Source organism: Haliotis rufescens, unplaced genomic scaffold (genome assembly GCF_023055435.1).
Source record: "Haliotis rufescens isolate VD_foot unplaced genomic scaffold, xgHalRufe1.0.p SCAF_1, whole genome shotgun sequence".
NCBI classification, from domain to species: domain Eukaryota; kingdom Metazoa; phylum Mollusca; class Gastropoda; order Lepetellida; family Haliotidae; genus Haliotis; species Haliotis rufescens.
In genome coordinates, this window is record NW_025963779.1 from 26,484,168 (window position 1) to 26,497,784 (window position 13,617).

Below are 13,617 nucleotides of genomic sequence, written 5' to 3' on the forward strand. Positions count from 1 at the left end.
TATTGTTATATCATAAAAAAACACGTAGGTTATATGTTTGTTTGTGGTTTAACGTCGCACTCAGCAATATTCAAGCTTTATAATGGCGGTCTGTAAATAATCGAGTTTTGACCAGACAATCCAGTGATTGACATCATGAGCATCGATCCACGCAATTGGGATACGATGACATGCATCAACCAAGTCAGCGAGACTGACCACCCGATCCAATTAGTCGCCCCTTACGACAAGCATAGTCGCCTGTTACGGCAAGTATGGGTTGCTGAAGGTCTAGTCTACCCCGGATCTTCACGGGTCCGTATGTTATATGAATCAAATGCAATCGTTATCCATTATGAAGTCCAGTTTTTATCAAAATTGCTTAAACATTGTTTAATACGGACGTTGTGTTGGAAACGAGTGTACCAACATGTATTTATAAGCCTTTCCATTTCAGAGCACGGTACACATGCCTCGACTACTCACACATACAATGCGACTCGTGAAGATCCGGGTTGCAATAGCTGGTATTGCTGAATGCAGCGTTTTACAACAAGCAAACACACACACGTTACTTGTTGCTATACTGGGGCATTGCAGATTCAGTGTCCGCCTTGCGTGTCGGTGATCCATCCATGATGTGTATTGGGTGGTTTCAATATGTGGATTGCTGCTTATGGACCACTGGTTTTCTTAGCCCAGACTCGAATATTTGAAGATATTATTAGAATTTGCTGACAATGACGTTACACAACATTCACGTATTCACACACTCTAACTCTATCCAGAGATGATCAAATACGAGAGGGCGGTATACTGTTTCGTGTCAGTCCTATTATCCTCAGAGTGGGTTCGGGGCACGGGTGGCCCAGTCGTCTAAAGCGCCGTAATTCGCTTTTAACAGTATTTCAGTTATATCACGGCGTGCTAGCTTAATGTGGGAGGAAAGCCCAAAGTGATGCAGGTCTTAGACGTTTACCACTTCGGTGAAACTCACGAGCACAGGTATGGTGCTGACAAACCTAGAAACATAATCGGGGCGAACCGGAATTCGAACCCACAATCATATGTTTCTGGTGTGCCTAAGGGACGCAACTCTGCACAGCGAATCGCGGCGCCTTAGATGACTGGGCCCCCGTGCCCCCTACTTCGAGGTCAGGGTTACGCACCTTCCAATGTATATATTTTATACTGATTGCTGTTTAAAAACATTTGTTCACATAAATATGTTTGTGGAATAATCTTCACTTGTTGAAGAATCAATTTATGCTATTAGTTGGAGTTGGCATTGTAATTATGTAAGCCGGCTGTCGCCAACTACGACCGCTAAACTGGAGAATGATTTTTAGTATACTGCACGTGTTTGAGTATTTATCTCAAATTACCTGTCACCTACTGTGAATTACTTAATGTTTAAAATGATTCTCAATGCTCAATTGCGGAATATTTGGTTTAATATTCCCAGGTATAGATACGTTTCAGCTGAATTATTTTGGTACCGTGGAATCACAATGTAGTTGGGGTATGCCTCGGTGAAATTCCAGGAATTTGATGCCGTTTGAACCTTCTCTGTGGTCTTACGGGTAGAGCGTCTGCCCGGAGAGCGGAAATATGGTACTTGTTGATACCCTGCCTGGTGGTCGGCATTAATGATATCAATCTTGAAAACGACATTAAACCCGCATTTTCTTTGAACGATTTACGGTATTTTATATTATCCTGGGTGAGTTTGAGGGAGCTCTACAGACGTAACGACTGGCCTATTGACCTCACATTGTCCGTGCTTGAAGACTATGGGAAGTGGTGCATATCCTTATCCCAGGGATGTAGGCTATTTACTGAAGGGGCCATAACTCTTTTTTGTTTAATTGGGCCACAATAGCTAACCCAGGAACCAAATATCTTTTTTTAATCCGGACCACATTCCTATAAAGGATCATGAAATAATACGATCTTTGTTTGAGTATAATACTTAGAGGTTATGGAACCTTCTGGTTAGTAAACTTATGAATGCATTCCTTAAGTTTGCCAAATAGGTTCTTTTAACAGAATGTGTCGTCATCATACGGACGTGTTTATAACTTTGATACAAAGTGAGCTGGAGGCAATGGGCCTTCCTATCAGTAAGTCTATACATGCATACATACATTTAGTCCTGCACAATGACCGTAAACTATATTTATTTTATGAAAAAAAAATAATCTAGAAATGTATACAAAAGCAAGTCTAGCCAGCTTAAGCTAGCTCTATTCCACACTGAAATCAGCATAGGGAATTTTTTAATTTTTTTAGAGTCAAGAAGGATATTGTGTAATATAAGATTTCAGAGACTAAATGTTAGTCTAACATACATTTAGCATGACAATTAAAGCCTAAAATAGCATCATGATATTAGAAGCTTCCATAATTTTGTTATTAACAGTCTCCCTCAGAACTAGAGACATGTTCTGCTTTAGCAGGAGTATACGCATCTCCAATAATTGAAAGGGTTTTTTGTAAAACCGGAAGTGACATCATTCTGCTGAAACTGTTCATAACTTTGTTATTAAGTGAGCTGGAGACATGGGGTTCTGGTCAGTAGGGCCTTATATGTCTACATCGATTAGGAATAATTTTTTGTTCTTCGTCAATTGGAGTGAGTGAAATTTTAGTGTCAATCAGGATTGTGGGATAAAGATGAGTTATCATCTGTGTAGGTAGTAACAGAAACAGAAAAGCGGCTCAAATCAAAATTTGTTCACAGCACCATCAAACCCAAGCAGATTCAAATCTTCCAAAAGTGGCTAACTAACATGGATGTTTTGAGTATATCACAAACTGATTTCGGGGAATCCATGTTCTGCATGGCCTTGTTAACTCATAGTAAGTGAGTATGGCTTTACGCCACTTTTAGCAATATTCCAGCAATATCACGGCGGGGGTCACAAGAAATGGCCTTGACTCATTTTATCCATGTCGGGAATCGAACTCGGGTCTTCAGCGTTACGAGGGAACGCTTTAACCACGAGGCTACCCGACCGCCCCTATTTCACAAAAATTCGTTATTCGACACTGTTTTGTGTTTTATCATTTTGATGTGCAAGGACGTTAATGTGTATTTGGATCACGTTCGAGACTTTAATAAAGATTATATAAAGTTAAAATTATCAACAAGGTTTGGCCTCCGAGGTTTGAAGAGTAGTCTCCCTTTGACCCTTAACGCCTTAGGTTGTAAGTGTTAAGTTTTTAGTTTTACGTTTTGACATGACATGTGCGACAAGGATACCAAATAGTGCAAACCTATCGGCATAATAAATTCGTTATGGTGTCTTTAGTTGCCGTATACGGTGTCATATTAGGTTAGCAGAAAAATCTTGGGCTCGGCTGACGCATCGCCCAATTTTGTTTTCTGCTAACCTAATATGACACAGCATAACTAATAATCATGATCATCATGACGAGGGGCACAGTTAGTGGCGCGGGGATGTCAACTTCTTGCCTGAATGTCTTACCCCCAATGCTACACAGATGCTATCAATGAGGAAGTCCAGCATTTCAAAGATTGTTTTCTCAGTGAACTTCAGATGGCATTTGCTTCCATGTTTGACAAATAATCCTGAACCTCTGTAGATTGATACGTAACTATATCTATAGTCACAACGTTTATTACATAAACAGACTAAACCCTTTCCATATTCATAAGACACAGCATTACAAAAGCAATTGAATGTAGGTATCCCACAGCGTGAGTACGTCTAAACAGGTTAACATACATTAGCTCCACTGAAAGTAACTTGTCAGCTCTAAAACACAGCTGACCCGATCTGAAATAAACGGAGGTATAAGCTGCCACGACGCCATTCTAAAGTGTCTTACACATCGGATCAAACCACCTGTTGTGTTGCCAGCCACACTCCGTCGCAGTGGTGACTCAGCATAACACCACTGCCACAGGCTAATTTGCATATCACGTGACCGGACTTTTCTCTTGTTTGTAAACAAACGCGCTTTTTCAGAAATCAGTATAGAACGGACTAATGCAAGTATTTGGGGGCGCTTTACATATTGTTTTGCATAACTATATAGATATGCTACTACAACTGCGACAGTGAGTTGCATGACAATATATATTTATGCATCAAAGTGACCGTGTCGCTAGCTCTCCGTTGGGCTTCGATGACAGCACGTGGAGCCGTACAACCAATGTAAACATAGGATAACTACGCAAAAACAAGTAGATTTTTACGTATTTGCATACTTTCTCAATGAAAGTTAACCATTTTTTTGACATTTGTTTATGAAAATGTGTAGACTTGTCAAACATGAAACGGATGAAAAGCATATGCAACATCTTGAATGGACTGTGAAAGATGTGACGAATCGTCACATTGCGCTGGCCTGTGGCAGAGGTACTATGCTAGCTGGCTGCCGGCCGCATGGAACTCTGGGTAGGAGAGTGGTTGCCAGCCTCTGCATGCACAGCTAGTTTTTGATCCACCGCACTGGTATAGTAGGTATAGTAGGTATAGTAGGCTCAAACGACTCCCCCTAAATTTGACTCCAGAGTCATCTGAGCCTAGGGAGTCATTTGAGCCTCCTACACCGGCGCTGCGGTACAAACTGCAACGCAGCTATATACTTATACACGTGGGGGCCGACAAAGCGCCGACGTCGAACACGTTTTGTTTATGACCTGAGAAAACTGAGAAGTAATAATTGTATATTATCAGTAAATACTTAGGTAGAGCTTACTATAGGTAAGGACTTTGTAAGTGGTACAAAGTAGTAGCGTTTTAAGAAATTGTCGTAAGATACTTTCTCTTCGAAACGAAGATCGTTCACATGGAGAGGAAGATTAGCAATAATAAATGCCACGTCATATCCCGCAATTGTCTGACCCAAATAATAACTAGTATAACTCACCTCTGTTTTTTCTAATTGATATGGTTCGGTGGTCGTGACAAAATTAAACATAACGTGTTCTTGAACGATAACAGCGAAGACGGACACAAAATAATAATATGAGATATAGTAGCCATTTTTAAAGACAGAGAAAATCAAGTCGTTAAGGAGGTCGTTGACCTCAACAGGTGTGTGGTAAGCACTTGCCAAATTTGTCATATTTCCCCATGGTGATATAAATAGTTTTCACTTTCAAAGACGTCACCCTCACAAATGTTGATAATACATTTTGGAAAGACGGGATCTCAAATGTTTGCTTAGTTTAGGAAGATAACAATAAGAATAAGGAATTTTTAAAACTTTCTTCCTTAAAATGTAGTATTGAAAGATGTGAAGCATTTTAAGCTGGTATAAAAAAGGTATCCGACCAAACGGGAATCTCAAAACATTTTTAGAGTTAAAAAGAGAACTTGCATTGAAAACGACTCTCCTGTTATACTTTGGATTATAAAGCACATTCCGGGGAAAGGGGACGCACCTAGGAAACAACATGTAAACACTGAAAATCTTTTTTACGACACAGGCAAAGATTTTTACATGAACTGTTTCAGAAAAAAGATATGTTAAAATCTAAGCTTCTTTAGTTCAAAATGGGAAATGAAATAGACAACTGCGTGAACAGAAAATAAAAAGTTAACAAAAGTGAACATGCATCTTGATGCTTAGAATTAAATGAAGAAGAAACAATTGACATTAAAACACGTATTTTTCAATAAAAGCTAATTAACAGAATTAGTACTTCAAGTTCATTTCTACATAAAATAGACATACCTGCGTTCGCTCGAAGACCCGGGCTGGATCCCTCACTATTCATACTGTCAATTGACTGGTATGGTATGAATTGAATACTCATATAAGTGGTGTTAATCAAGACTCTCTCTTATTTCCTTTCTTACGCTAGGCATACTTGACGATCCAAACTTCTAAACAAGGACCTCACAGAAGTATATCTGATACTCTGTGTCGCAGCTGGTATCGTCTAGTGCCCAGGTAGTGTTGTCGCAAAAACCTTCCACTTCCAGGCAGTTTGCCTCCTCGTCATATACATGCTGAAGTAGGCAACTGTGGAGTTGTCGTACACCCATATCCATTGCTCGGTGTTATCAACGCGTTGACCTCCGACGAAGTATTCCTCGTCACAAATTCTATCCCCATCTTCCGTGTCTGCAATGCAGAAATTACACACTTCGTTCTAACATCGTAGAAGCTTCCAAAGCGATATCTTCATCACCTAATGAATGGCAGGAATTGTTATCCATAAACCTCTTTTATCATTTAACTTAAACATTTATCCATGACATAAGCTTATGACATAAAAACATGTATGTCATACCCAAATGACATAAGTATGCAAATTAGATATGCAAATTAGATAACCGGAAGAGCGAGCGGTTTGATTTGAAACTATATATTATAAGTGAAGTTACACCAGAGATATAATCAGATTACACAGAATCGTTGTTGTTACCGTTATTAAAGTTTCAATTATTCTGCAAAAGTCTGTTCAAGTATTTTGTTTAAAATAATCCGAGGAACTTTTTTTCTCAGCGAATTGTTTATTTTGGTTTACATGGCTATGGAAAACATGTATCACTACGCACGATCTATACGTAAGATTTCGACAAGTTGCTGATGTTAATGTTTAATGCAATTATTCCTTAATTTGGAAGCAAAAATGTGAAAATGATAAATAGAATTCATCACTCGTGTTTTTTAATATGGGAAATATCAACCTCGTCCCGTTAATCGGTATTTGCCTCGCCAAAGGCTCTGCAAATACCGATTAACTAAGACTCGGTTGATATTTCCCATATTAAAAAACACTCGTGATGAATCCTCTATGTAAATCACCAACCACCACTACGAAATCATTTTAGTCTGGCTATGCACTGTTCTGAGAGCGTTCATTAGTCTAGTGTAAAGCATCTTACCGAGGCAAGAGAGTTAACAATAAAAATCCAGTTTCCACCCTTGCCGTAAAGGATACTTGCACATGTATATGTTTCTTAAGATAACACTTACATAAACCGGACAACTCTTGGGTAATGCCTCGTATGAACTGACGCTTCATTTCTGTGTCGAGTTTCATCAATTCTCCACCTTCCGCGAGGCAGTTTGCACGTGCTTCAAACCAATTGACCTTGGTGTTGTGTAGCTTATAGCAAATGTCGACTTGACTGTATGTGTAGTTAGCATGAAGGCGGCACTCTGGAAATAGGCGTCTTCTTCATGAAACGTATACTGCACAACATTTAATATCAGAGTTTAAATGCATACAATTTCGGAACTACTGCAATATGGGGGACAAGGGTAGCCAAACCGGCCTATTCAAGGCGCCAGAATTTGCTGTGATCCATCCAACCCATCCCAAACGGGATCGGGTGGTCAGGCTCACTGACTTGGTTGGTTGGTTTGTTGTTTAACGCCGCACTCAGCAATATTCCAGCTATATGACGGCGGTCTGTAAATAATCGAGTCTGACCCAGATAATCCAGTGATTGATATCATGAGCATCGATCCACGCAATTGGGATCGATGACATGTATCAACCAAGTCAGCGAGCCCGACCACCCGATCCCCAGACACTTGTGACATGCTTCATGAATTCCTTGGAAAGTACTTTTCGTCAAAGTCGAAAAAACTTGACTGCTCGGAACTCGTTCTTTTCCATTTCTGTATCCTTTTGGACCCCTATCACGTACAACTGGCTGTTACTAATACACAAACGACCTCAACAGAGAAATACACTTGCTATGAACTACTCAGACAATGTACTACAGTAAACTACGTTTATAACGAACACGCTTATAACGAACTGACCGATATAACGAACTTATTTTTAGTCCCTACCATGTGTTGTATAAATGCTGTATATGTGCTTATAACGAACTATGGTTATTACGAACTAAAATTAGAAGTCCCTTCGAGTTCGTTATAACCGTAGTTTACTGTACATTAACTAGTTCACTTTATTGCCCATAGTTGAAAATTAGAACGTAGAACTTTTTGACCAGCCGTTGTATTACCTGTTTAATACCATATAGATTGTTTCGCTAGCATGCTGACCTGTTCGATGCAAGATAGTTTTCGTGTACATATGACCAGGGAAACCCCGTTAATCCGGACGCTGGGTTAACGGGGTATATAGGGATCATTTGTTGTTCCTTTGTAAGTCGATATTAAATTCATAAGAAGTTAATCCGGACGCTGGGTAAACGGGGTATATAGGGATCATTTGTTGTTCCTTTGTAAGTCGATATTAAATTCATAAGGAGTATTGATATGAACGTTCTTTTTTACACTTATGCATTGATTTGTCAACAAATGCATTACAATACACCTCCATGTACAGAAAGCATGGTTTCTGGATTTAAAGAGTTAGAACTAAATGTTTTCATTGTTTTTAAAACTTTTTTCATTTTATTTTACTTTTGCGTTCTGTAAAACTGTGTCAGAATTGAATTGACATGGCATTCTTTACTCCCATTGTCTTACGACGAGGTAATAGATTGTTTGATATTGTTCAAGTTTATCTAGTTTACTGTGGAGAATAATGAAAACATGAAGAACACACATCACGTTGTGTGTTTAAATCTATTTCAACATGTTTTACATTAAAAGATAACCCTATTTATCATATAATGGGTAGGTTTCTCGGCAGGATAAAGCCAACGGATAAAAACGATATCCGTTTGGTGTCATATGCGGATAGAGATGCAAATATCTAAGGTCAAGTAGGGACTACTTTCCCTGTTTATAAAAAAACATGGCGTAGCCCTTGTCATTCGGCGATCGAGTCAGAATTAACCATCGGGAATGTGTAGAAACTACAGCGATAATTGCTATCATTATGAAAAGAATAGTCTAATATACTGAAAATCAGTGTCTAACTGTGACGTAGCTAAGGCATGTTACAAGTTTTGGCAACTTTGGAGATATGATTTGCGAAACAAATTTAGCGAGGGCACTAGCCAAGCGGGATCACTTTACATATTTGTTCTTGTAGACCTCTGCGGCTTGGAACCTTTTCCACAAATTAAAACAGTTGGGTTTGGCCGAAATATGTTCGAATTGTTACCTTGTTTCGTTTTGTCGCTGTGTGTACATCCGACTGCGCTTCCAACGTTAGGACAGGACAGGCCTACTGTCAACAACGTCTGAACGTGGCAGTGATGTCTCATAGACTAGGGTTAGAGTAGCTTCCCTTTGACAAAGGGCAGTTACTCTAGCGGACAGACCGATGAATTGCCGCGAAAGGCAAGTAAAAACAATTGTTGTTTTGCGTATATGTTGCGTATATGTTGCGTATATGTTGCCTCGCCACTGTATAAGAAACAGATTTCAATTGGAACTATATTGGCTACTGTCACTGTCCGACTGACACACCACAGACGTAATAAATATTAATGCTCGCCAAGGCTCGCTAAATACAATGTTTATTCCTAATACAGGAAACACCATCCCAAAACACACTCGCGTGATAACCTCAATATATTCACTTTTCTCACTATCACAGACGATGCTTTTCACGGAAACCTGGTATCACCGCTATTTGATACCATGTCAAAAAATATAAAACGTCAGAGAATAGCCAATCTTGAAGATCGGCCGAAACAGATTCCATTTGGCGTAAAGGGCAAAATAGCAGTGGACAGTTCGTGAATGAACCACTGAAAACACATACATGGTTAGAATCATACAGATGGGTTCTTATTATGGAAATAGTTTTGTTGTTTTGATTTATCATATGTTAATACTACACTACCTCGACGTTTGTAGTACAGAAAGCTCTCTCCCCCAACACAGGAACTGTCAGTCTGCGGCCATCGTTCGTGTATTCGGCACTGTTTGGTCAGACAACCGTAGGAATAGGACGCACACACAGAGTCGCTGATGCAGATGACGCCACAGGCAGCAACACTGGCCACGTATTCATGCTGCAGGTGTGTGTCGACCTCACAGATTCCAATACGTTGGCTGGAGCTTTTGATGAACATGCTGGATCGACTACCACTGAGGCTGCTATCGTAGAATAACACCTGCATCAGGACTACCCAGAGAGATGTGGTGCAACGCATTTCCAACGATGAACGATCGTCTATAGTTTATACTACAAAATAGTACACTAGCATTCAAGCATGATCTATGTTCAGGTTTATGGAGACTAAACAGATAAAAAGACCGTTCAACCATTTACTGACAGGATATTTACAGGAAGTAATTCGGGTTAGAATAGGGTCTTCAGCAGCCCATGCTTGCCATAAAAGGCGACTATGCTTGTCGTAAGAGGCGACTAACGGGATCGGGTGGTCAGGCTCGCTGACTTTGTCCAGGCATGTCATTGTATCCCAGTTACGTGGATCGATGCCCATGATGTCAATAACTGGATTGTCTGGTCCAGACTCGATTAATTACTGACCGCCGTCATATAGCTCGAATACTGCTGAGTGCGGCGTTAAACAAGAAACAAACAAACAAACATGAAGCTACTATTCAGGTTCAGAATACTTACTTCTCACTAACGTCTGGACTTTCTTGGAATAACGTTTCTTCTCTGAGGACAGGGCTAATATAATGCTGGTTGTGGGCTTCCAATTTGGATCCGGTTGCAGTTATTTACGACTTATTGACCGTTCCCGTGAAAAGAGCAGTATTAACCTTTGTCAGGTGACGCGATAGATAATTCCCGAAAAGGCATTTCAATTTGTTTCTATAATTATCTAGATAGACAAAGCAAGCATCATTAGTGCCACGAAAGCGTATATATATTTAATTATACTATGTCTACATACTTGATTGCTTTGCAAATTGATATGTCGAACTATCTTCTACCCACATGAATATTACTTATCCAGTTCAGATAGCTCCTTCCTCATGAAGGCAGCATTTGGCAGCCCTAAGCCATATGACCTGCACACCCTTTGCTTATTGTAGGAATAGGATTCACATAAACAAGATGAGACCACACACATTACATTGTTCGAATAGGATGCTCATATCATCGCTGATTCAGACTCAGAAGGATTTGTTTCCTGTGTTTGATCTCCGTCATGATTTCTGACGCAAAATTGGGATAATCGATACGTGTATATTTCGGGGAAATATCGCTCACAGAAGTCAATTGATCCTTTTCTTCTCGAAGTGAAATATATCTTTCGTGCTGTTCAGATTTCTCCAATTTGTATCAATATATGCGACTTTTATATGCATAATGAATAAGTCTGTTGATACATATAGATCACGTTCCGACATTATGCTGAAAATAAATCTCAACAAAGTGCTGAAATTGTCAATGCCAGAGAAAAATCAGTCTCCAATATCTTCTGAAACAGACTCAAATAGGTATGAAACGCAAACAAGTGATAAACAAATTATATGAATTGATCACAGAAGATGTCTGATGACAGGTGTCCACGAACACCGTGAGATTGTCCAGCTTTACCGGTACCACCGACCACACCCATACACGTTTCATTACAAAAGTATTTGTTTGTTTGTTGCGAATTGACATTAATTACTCCTGCCATATACGACGGCGGCATGTAAACATTCGACCAGACAATCCAGTGATTGATATTATGTGCAATGACCCACGCCATTGGCGTTCGAAGCTATGCTATCGAACTCGGGTCACTGACTGAGTGAGTGGAAGTTAGTGAGGAGGGTTGAAAACTCCATGTAAGGGTCATTGTATGGGGTAGCATCATTTCCATCATTGAAGGCGGATAACACTATGGTTTGATCATTTGTATTTATTCAACACATGATAACATTGATTACCAAGTAGGAGTGAGTCTTTACCAGTGGCAGTAAGAATCACGAAAGAAAAGAACAATTACCTATTTTGTTTAATGAGTGAGTGAGTATGGTTTTACGCCGCTTTTAGCAATATTCCAGCAATATCACGGCGGGGGACACCAGAAATGGGCTTCACACATTGTACCCATGTCGGGAATCGAACCAGGGTCTTAGGCGTGACGAGCGAACGCTTTAACCACCAGGCTACCCGACCGCCCCTATTTTGTTTAAAAGATGTGACCTTCCATCCGAAAGTACCCTCAGCCATGTAACTTACTTGATAGGACCGACTTGGAAGCGGGTGTGTACTTTGTTTTGAAAGTCGATCTCACAGTTGCCTATAATATGTACGCTATGATTACGACTCGTCTGATTCAGAAGAGATATTTTGTACATTCCCCAAAATGTTATTGTCTGCTTTCGATATTGTGTAATAATGGAATTGATTTAAATTAAAATATTATGATACAATATGCATACATTTCATTCAAATATAAACGTTACCTTAAAGAATTTTGTGTGACATGCAATTGAAAACACACACACACACACACACACACACACACACACACACATACACACACACACACACGCACGCACGCATGCACGCACACACACATACACGCAATAGCATCTATCAGTAGTGAGTCATAGTCAGCAGAATTCACTGACAGGTACCCATTTTAGGCATGATGATATTTCAAATGCACTTTGAACATTCGGTAAAGTCAATCTGACTCGCCAATTTCATTCCTACACATTGAGAGATGCCTACTGTATGTGACTTGAGGTGGGTCGTCGACCATCCATGATCATGTCATCTATTTAAGTGATGACAGCTGAAAGTCTTCGAGGCTCTTTCTTCTTGAATCCCGCTGTCCAGCTTTTAACACAGGAATGAGCATCAACTACTAAAGTAGACACCACGGATGGCTATAGCAGCCAAAGTAGTCCATTTTCATCAACAGAGAATACCTAGTCACTTTGACATGAGTGAGTGAGTGAGTTGGGTTTAACACCGCTTTTAACAGTATTCCAGTTATATAACGGCGTGTCAGCTTAATGTGGGAGGAAAGCCCGAAGTGATGCAGGTCTCAGACGTTTACCACTACGGTGAAACCCACGAGCACGGGTATGGTGCTGACAAACATAGAAACATAATCGGGGCGAAAAGGGATTCGAACCCACAATCATAGGTTTCCGGCGTGCCCAAGGGACGCAACAGCGAATCGCGGCGCCTTAGACGACTGGGCCATCATTGCCCCCTTGACATGAAATATGCTGCCTGGTTGTGCATTTTGATCATATGTAGCATTTAGGCATGGTAAAGTATTGTACTAAATACGTGCAAACTGTTAAGGGCGCAAGATACAACGATAGTAGTTTGGCTCAGAAGTTATAGCAACCCCTCGAACATGCCTCGAGTACGGTTACTCTAAGGCTTTGTTTGTTTGTTTGTTTGTTTGTTTGTTTGTTTGTTTGTTTGTTTAACGCCGCACTCAGCAATATTCCAGATATATGACGGCGGTCTGTAAATAATCGAGTCTGGACAAGACAATCCAGTGATTGACATCATGAGCAACGATCTACGCAATTGGGATACGATGACATGCATTAACAAAGTCAGCGAGGCTGACCACCCGATCCTATTAGTCGCCTCTTAGGACAAGCATAGTCGCCTTTTACGGCAAGCATGGGTTTCTATCCCGGATCTTCACGGGTTTCTGAGGCTTTGACGTTTTCAACTGTCTGTTTCTGTAACCTCAGAACGATACACGCTACAGTCGTACAGGAAGGATAACCATACTAACTCCAGCCCAAAATAACAATAGTATAAATATTACCTTATCCATTTTCAATCAAGTCGAAGTTGACAAAAGTCCTAAGAGAAATATATGT